Source organism: Actinia tenebrosa, unplaced genomic scaffold (genome assembly GCF_029948245.1).
Source record: "Actinia tenebrosa isolate PJP-AT-01 unplaced genomic scaffold, QUT_ActTen_1.0 PGA_scaffold8__29_contigs__length_14323225, whole genome shotgun sequence".
NCBI lineage: Eukaryota > Metazoa > Cnidaria > Anthozoa > Actiniaria > Actiniidae > Actinia > Actinia tenebrosa.
The window spans coordinates 10,498,015-10,507,247 of NW_028292585.1; the positions used below are offsets into that span (position 1 = coordinate 10,498,015).

General features: G+C 37.0%; 1 pseudogene; it reads right to left on the reverse strand.

Moving 5' to 3' along the window:
- Window positions 1–1,362: 1,362 nt before the first annotated feature.
- On the reverse strand, window positions 1,363–2,592 carry LOC148905150 (uncharacterized; annotated as a pseudogene).
- Between the last annotated feature and the right edge of the window lie 6,641 nt (window positions 2,593–9,233).

Here is a 9,233-nt window from a genome sequence, read left to right on the forward strand (position 1 = left end):
CTGTATTTTACTTTACTTTTTACAAACCTTCTTACCAAGCGCAAATACTCTTTTGTTTTTCTACTACTTGGACTTTTTTGCGATTCTTTTTCAGTCATTTGAAAGAATATTTTTACTGGTCAACTGACGTTTCACGTTTGCCGTGAACGTAAATCTAAAACTCTCTAATAGCTCACTTAAAGCAGCAATCAAAGCCGACCTCAGCCGTCCAGAGATCCAACAACATACGAACGATCGGGCTGAGGCAAGACGACAAGGGATTGCTCTAGGTCTCTACAGAAAGCAGTTGCTAATGGAAGGGTTCCAGAGAAATTTGGCAACCATCACTATCGCTAAATGTGATCAGTGGTTCAGATATATGCAAACGTATTTGCCACGATGTATAAATGGCGAAGAAATTTAAGTCTAAAATAGTTTTTTAAAAAATCGCTAATGATTGTTTTATTTCTCTTATTGTTCATTAGAATCATGCAAATGTTTGTCGAACCACGCTATAGAATATAACGTTGACCCTCATGATTGTCCAAGCGCGTTATAGATTGTCAATTATTATGCTAATAGAACTAATGAATTTTCACTTTTGGGTAAATGATTGTCCATAAATGCAATTGTCTGTCATTTGGTGTTATTGAAGTTGAATTTCGCGCACAAGAAAATACATTCCGCGCATATGAATGTACAAACGAGCTATTGATTGTCCATTGATGCCTATGAATGTACACGCATATTCAAATATCGTTATCGCAAGCTGATTCGCGCTAATGATGTTACTTGTGGTGTTGATGAAAGTACATTACACGTTATTGATACAACTATTGGCACAAATGAATGTACATTTTCTGTTAATGAACGTCAAAAGGTGTACTTACTAATCTGATACAGTACTACAATAAGTTTTTTTTTTACCATTGTACAGAGTCGCTATAGGTAATGGTAACTTGCGAAAACAACCATAAGCTTTCCATCTTCTTATCTATCATTATTTAAAACACTAATAATCACCACCTGCAGTTTAGGAAACGATGTTTTATGACAGATTCCTTTATCAATTTGTTGGGTCAAGAGCTGGGCTTCATGTGCTTTTTTTAAAATAAATATGGCGTCGCCCGAGAACTTTATTTTTTTCACAATTTTTTTGGTGTAGATACTAGAGACAGAAGCAGTTAAGACTAATGCTTGTTTTATTAAAAGAACCATTGGAATCCTTCAAATTCGAGAATTGCATTGATAGCCAGCAAAACGACACTGTTTATAAAAGGCAATAAACGCTCGATACGGATCACAGATCATAAAGCACGGGAAGGTAAGCTTTATCGCTTTTGTATCATTGTACCATTGTGTATTTTGATTTCTTTTATTTTTTTATTGCATGATATTCGTAATATCAAGAATTTGTTTTTGTTTCGTTCCGGTGTTTCGTTTCGGTGTTTCGCTGTTTAGCAGTGCCCAAAATCTAGGATCATCACGCTCATCTTCAGGTAACTTGTCAGCGATTTTGGTGATTGCATCGTCGATGGAAGTCATGACAGATTTCAACTCTTCGCATGCTGAACACATGTGGTCATGGAGGTGATCACACTTTTGCTGAAGCTATTTCTCCTTTGGGTCACTGAGCGCATACGAAGACAGTGATCTTTGACATTACTGGATTCTTTGATGTGAACCTGAAATGATGTTATAGCCAAAAATGAAATAAGCTATCTTTTTCAAAAAAGGTTGGTAAACGTTTTGTTGTGTATAAGCCTTTTCATAGTTTAAGAATCGACTCCACTGCGCATGCGAATTTATCCCGAATTTCTCACTTTTTTTTGTCTAAACCTTAGGCATTACCTTTTAGTCTGCCTTTAGATATTGTTTTTCCGCCTTCAAGGCGTTTTCGCACCATGAGATCCATTCCCTTTTATATCCATAGGTTTCAAATTTTATAAGGCATACCAACTAGGTCGTCAAAACTCTTTGCGCCATGAGCTGCATAATAATCCAGCCCCTATATAAGGACTGCATATTGCCTTTAGGCTTTTATGATAAGTTTTTCCTTTTATAATTAGATTTACTTATTAATATTTTAAATACGTAGCATTGTAAATATTGTAAATACATATATATATAATTTATGCATATATTCCTGTTGTAAAGCGCCTTGGACATGCTCATGGATATGAGCGCTATATAAATAAACTTTATTATTATTATTAAGGACTTTCGTGTGGTGGCTCCACAAGCTGAAAGTATTCGTGAGATTGTTGATGGACTTAAAGGCTTCATACCTTGTTCAAGACAAAATTGTGTGTATTGAGTTATGATTCGTTGATGAATCATAGAACGAATAACGTAGGGCGTTTCTAAAACCCGGCCATTATTCAACTGCAGATACCGCTGCCCAAACGGAAGATCCTGGATAAGGTGGGAACTGGTTAAAAATGAGAGGAAATGATCTAGTTGGGTCTCATCATCTTTGTTCTAGGATTTCTGGAAATGTACTGCTGTACCTCGCCCATACTGTAATATATGTGACCTTGCTACTTTCACTCTGTATTCTGTGATGCCAGGAATAAATTTCTGTATGACGGCATAAGGAACTAAGTCAGCCATTATGGAAAGAACGTTTTGAAAAGTCTCTGCCAAACACTCTAAATATTTGTTATTAGAAGGCCATTGGATAGCTATACCAAGAGCCTTTTCAACACTCTGCGTTGATTGAAGATCTTCCCACAAGTTTCCAGCGTCCCCTGGTGTGATGACTTCTAACACAGCCACAATAGCATCTGTTGCTTTTGACATATAAACCTTCTTACGACGAATGGCCAGGTCTTCCCATTTCTTTCTTGGCGCGCGAAGCAATGTTTCTTTTCCACAAACATGTAAGAAGTCATCGAGCTTTTCACGAAGGAGATCGCCGGCACTGTCAACGTTGACTTGTTTGGCGAATATATGCTGTCCGCGCTTGATTCATCCAATACACTAATATTAGTGTTATTCTCTGTTATAGTCAAGTTTTCAAATGCGTCTATCAATTCGTCGTCTTCTTCACTGTCCTGCAAAATAAATGGATAAAGTTCATATAAGTATAAATAATACACATTTAATATGTTTAAGAGCGAAGGTCCACTAATATCGAGCATCGGACGGTCACTGTCAAAATTTCGATTTTGCTCATTTTTGGTTTGGTGGAAGGTATTACCGAGTAAACAAACATGGTGTAGTTAGTTTTTCAAAAAACCGCTAAAATTCTGAGAAATCCGAGAAAAAACTGTTGGCCTAGCGGCGATCTCAAAAGTATGTAAATTTTCAGTTGAATCAAACCGGTCCAAAAACTACTAATGCATACAGAATAGGAAAAAGATATGAAAACTATATGTTTATAAATTGATAGAAGAGATGTTTGAGACTTGATTGGGTATAAAATAATGGTTTTAGCTATTTATTGAAAGCGGTCAGATGATATTTAGAATTGAGTGGTATTCACACATAGATTTGACCCTTGCTACGCCAAAAAAAATTTAATCAAGTGCGCAACTTTTTTTCTCAATGAAACTCACGTCATGAACTATTTGGATGTTCTTCTAGAACATATCAAAAAATCAGTTTGGGTTATTGTATTTAGGGTTCATACGGAGGCCGTGAACATTGAATAATTTCGACAGATACCGTGACTGAAATCGACAAGTGTTTGTTGTTCCTGGTCGCTATTTTCTCATTCGTTTCTATTTTCATCCGGAATTAAAGCCCGAAAATGTTTTACATTATTACATTAATTTACATTATTTTTACAGTTACAACATTCGTTTAGGTAGATTCGGATTTCGGGACAATCCCGGTATTTTATTTTCCTATTCGGCTATTCAGCGTCTTTTGTAAACTTTTGTATATTTTTATTTAGTTTTAAAAGAGGGGCGATCCTTCGCCGCGAAGTGGATATTTATTAAAATATGCAATGGGGAATTACCGTGATTGTGGAATCGGAATGGATACTGAGACGAGCAGTCTCCTTTAACCACTTTCGCCTGGGGAGAAGCCCGGGGGGGGGGGGGGGGGGGGTGGGGGTACTCCCATATATAGAACTATACGGGGATGATCCGCTGAACAGGGTATGGTTTTTCGAGCTTCTTGTCATAAACAGGGTATGCAATTTTACTCAAATTCCAAATTGTTCCTGAGCTTCCTGTCATATTCAGAGTTTCTACTTTCGTATTGACCTAAACTGGTTATTATTGTCGTAAAAAAACGATACGCGAGATGGCATGACAATTGAAACAGGAACTCAGGCAAATAAATTATATCTTTTGTCATAAACAGGGTCTAGAAATTTGAGGGGTTTTTTTTTGTCATAAACAGGGTAACCCTTTCAGAATCCCAGCGGAACACCCCTACCCAAATTCTGGCGAAGTACCCCCCCAGGTAAAAAAGCGATTCTGCTCGAAGGGTACACTTCAAAGTGTCATGAAGTCTTTTACTTGTGTTTTCATGAGGAGAAATCTTTTAAATTTTAGCAGTAATTTCTAATTGTCAGGGGAAAAAAATTGTTTTGTGGTTTGACACTTTTTTTTTGGGAGGGGGGGGGGGGGGGTGGAGGATGACCTTATGCTTTCCTCCTTCCTTTCTTTCTTCCTTCCTTTTTTCCCTTACTTTTCCTTCCTTCCTTCCTTCCTATTCCTCCCTCCCTCCCTCCCTCATTCGTTCGTTTCTATGTTTCTTTGTTTTCTTTGTTTTTCTTTTATTTGTTTTCATGCACTAGTCAATTGAAACCCCCACCCCTCGACCTCCGAGAAAGGGCCGGGAATTTAACATTTATGTAGTGTTAAATTCCCCGCCCTGCCTAGGGTACACAGGAAAATATTTGCTGTTAAAATTGTTGAACTACGTGTTAAATCCTCCGTATCTCCGTGCATTCACGCTGTTAAATGCATGCGCGTTAAACCCCCGGTCTCGTCACATTAATTCCCCGCCCTGTCCCGGGGTCCATTGAAGGGGCTTCAGTTGACTAGTGTATAACTCTGGCAGCTCAGCTGAGCAGCACGTCGAACCGAACTTTTAACCAAAGTTTTCGTCCAGGGACGTTGTTCTAATTGGGCATGTACATCTCATCATTTGGGATTTTGCAGAATGCCGTCAACTAACGTGCATGAAACTGCTTTACAATTTAATTTCAAAATATATTATCTTTAATAGATTTTGCATGTCCATGTTCCTTTTTAAACTGCATTGATTTCGTGCGATGTAAACCGTATCCAAAATTTTAAGATTTCTCAAAAGGAAAGTTTTTAAAGCTGAAACTATCTTATCAGGTGGAGCAGGTAAAATCGTACAGTAGGTCTTCAATTGTGTCAGTTTTACTGGCTTAATCCGACTGTTATTAATTTTCTTTAGAGAATCTACCCGAAACGAATGTTGTAACTGCTAAAATAATGTAAACTGCTAATAAAAGGTATTTTTTTAAAAGAAAACGCATTTTCGGGCTTTAATTCCGGATGAAAATAGAAACGAATGAGAAAATAGCGATCAGAAACAACAAACACTTGTCGATTTCAGTCACGGTATCTGTCGAAATTACTCAATGTTCACGGCCTCCGTATGAACCCTAAATACAATAACCCATTCTAATTTTTTGATATTATTGAATTTAACTCTACGCAAATGTCAGACTCCCCGCCCTCTCCCGGGGAAGAGGGGTTTCATATTGACTAGTGCAGAATATGGCTCAAAATCACGCGTGTTGAGAAAGGAAGAGAAATTAAAAATATTCTGAAATACACTTACCCAAGCCCACAGGGACAAGATAATGTGTACGACGGTACAGTTCCTTAGACTGAACGGAAGATATTCCGCGGTCTCCTTTCTGTTTTGCTTTATGCGGAGCCCAGTCAACGGGACTTGAACATAAATTGTTATGACAGCGCCAACGCAGACCAAGCAAATCTCTATGACAGGGACAAACGGTCATCTGGAGGTGTACAACATTTATATCAAAGATGTCTGAAAGTTATTCAAACGTTTTGTAACAGTGTAAAATAACAGTTATAACTAAAGTGTTGTATTCTTTACGATATCCATGGTACAGTGCGCGTCATGATTAAGCAGCTTACCCCCCCCCCCCCCCCCTACCCCCACCCCCTTTAACGTTGCTTAACACTCTACTGATAAGATAGAAGCCTTGCACAAATGCCTGACCCAGTCTAAACAATAAGAATTATTGTTTTGGAACCCTTTAAAATGCCGCTCAAGTGACAAAAGGGATAGTTAGGGTTAAGTTGGAATAAAGTTTTCTCCAGGTTCCATTTCGTTCGCGAAAATTAATCTCTTGCCATAAATAGAAACAGCTCGGTGAATCCTAATACACAATTGAGCCGCTTTCACTATTTTGCTTACTTGGAATTTTTAATCCCCAATATCAAATTGTTACAAAAGGGAACATCACCGAAAATATAGCTTCTTCTCCGGGACTTTTTTGTTAGTCTTTTTGATGTAGAATTCGAATATACGCATCACCAACTTGTTAGATAGTTGGTAAGAGTGTAGAATGGTGCCTTGTTTTTGGGAATACGATGTTTTTCCCTTGTTTTATCTGAAAGCATTTAGATACATTATTCGCACGTTTTTGCTTTCATATGTTAGTAATCTTTAATCTGTAAAAAATTAAAGCTACTTCTAATAGTAACATCAGTTCATTATTTTTATCATTGCATTGGTTTAAATCGTTTCATTATTGCATTAGCGCATTTAGGTAAGAGCCTCATCGCTTTTATATGACTAACAAAACGAAGGATGTTTGACACAGTCGTGAGTTTTGAACCTTAACACATTTTGCTAAATAACCTTGCTTTACAAACTCAAGGCAGTTAAGGTACTGACACACGGTGAAACATTGCATGCAGCATTACACGCAAAAGGACTGTCGTAGCGTGTGTCTACCACAAACTTGTTGCTCGCAACGTTGCATGCAACAAATCTGAAGTTGAATCGTGCTCTACTCTTGCAACATTGCGCGCAACAAATTTCATCATGTGAACATGTCTGTAACATTACCTGCAACATTATGAAATTTAAAGCGAAACACCTTGCACCAAATTTATGACTGCGGACCAAATATCTTAACATAGCAGGCTGACACAAGCGATGTTGCATGATTTTATTCCAGTGTCACTCCGATTCCAATTTGCTGCTTGCTGATGTTGAGTGCAATGTTGCACCGTGTTTCAGCAACTTAAACGCCATTGAAATCTTGATGATAACATAAAGGCCATAACTATAATAAGTATAGCTGAAGTTACTTGCACTACCTCAATCGTTTGTTGTATTGCACTGTGTAAAAATACCATTAAACGTCGATATCTAAACGTCAAAACACAACCGAATACTGGGTATCACTAGCACTAATAACGACTTCTAAAGTAATGTAAAACTTAGTTAAGAAGTACGATAGAGGCCAAACTACTTTGTGGCTGTATTTATTTCGATAACAAATATTGGAGTTTATAGTCAAAACTCTGCGCATGGGCAATTAGTGTAAGATATTTGTTATCAGTTTCAAAGAACATCATAACAACACAAGACTTAGTAAACGGTTTCATTAGGCAACTATTACAGCAAGTGGTTGTAATACTCTTTTTCAAATCGATTTTAATCCCGGAAAAACATTTCCTAAAAAGAAAACAGTAAGATAATACTCTTCAAAAAGCATTCCGATCCACCATATTGCACTTTTTATTTAAAAAGAATAAAGATGAATGACAAAAAAAAAAAAGAAGGCAAATATGGAGTTACATAAGGGAACTATCGAAGTAACTGGTTTTAGTACACTTTTTATAATCGATTTTTATCCCCAAAAAAAAAATCTCAGAAAGTGAAAAACTATGATAATACTCTTCAAAAAGCATTGCGATTTACCATATCACCTTTTTTATTTGAAATAAATAAAACGAAATGACAAAAAATTGAAGGCGAATGTGGAGTTACATAAGGGAACGCCTTGAGTTACAAAAGGGAACCTCTGGTTACATTAGGGAACGTGTCGTGTTACATTGGGGAACATCAAGTTACATTAGGAAACTTTTGAGGTTACATTAGGGATCGCGATCCCTTTTGCAACCGCAATGAGTTACAAAAGGGATCAAATGTTACAAAAGGGAGCGTGTCAAGTTACATTAGGGCCCCATGAATCTAACTACCTATCTATCTATCTATCTATCCATGTTTTACTGAGTTATCCGGAATATTTGAATAATATACACATATTACAATGTTATTACATATGTAATATCATAAACTACACAATGTCTCTCTTTAATCATTACAATAGACATGCTGGAAGCTTTTAATTAATCAATCAATTAAATATTGATGCAATATGCCATTTGTAAAATGGAATATATGAAAACATTGATATCTGGAGAGTCATTTACGCTAATTATTATATAGTTATCAAGCATTATGGTAACCAGTCAATTCGCCCACGGACCAATAGCCCAGCGCACTGATTCTAAAAATAGCTTAAAGATTCGGACAAACATTGCATTCTGTTTAACCGCTACGAGGATTATACGAACCGATTTTATTATTTTTACTTAAAGATACAATAATAACCCATGTAAACTAAGATCAACTGCGATCGGCTGTGAAAATTATCTGCTGAAAGTAAACTTGTAAGTTTGTTTGTCCGAATTTCGCCTTTGTCTTCGTATTTATGACGTCACGGCTGCGCTGCGCTATTCGCCCACGCCAATTTGCCCACGTATAAAATCATCGAACATGCGTTTGCCAACTTGCCCACGTTAAAATCATTTTAAGAGATATCTAACCGTATATTAAGACTACATAAAGTAGTTCGTGATTTACCAACCTTATTACTTGAAACTTAAGCTCAAGACTTCAAAACGCGAACTTTTTATACGCATAACGGACTCGCCTACGCTAAGTCGCTAACGAACGAAACAACTCATGTAAAACCAATGTAAATGTCACTTTTTAACCCTTTTTAAATCTCAGATGAGTTACTTCAAGACTTTTTTATCGTTATTAAGCTTACTTGACAAATAAATAATTCTTAGAACACAGAGATGGAAGCGTAGTGACAGCATTCCCGGCCGATAAAGACCAAACACACAACGGGCTAATTCGGCTAATTCTTTTTAAAAGGTGTATAGTGAAGAAGTAGACGAGGATGGTTGTTATGTAGAAGAGAAAGAAAAAGAAGAAGAAGAAGAATTTGAGCAGATGACGGAAGAACTCTGGATAGA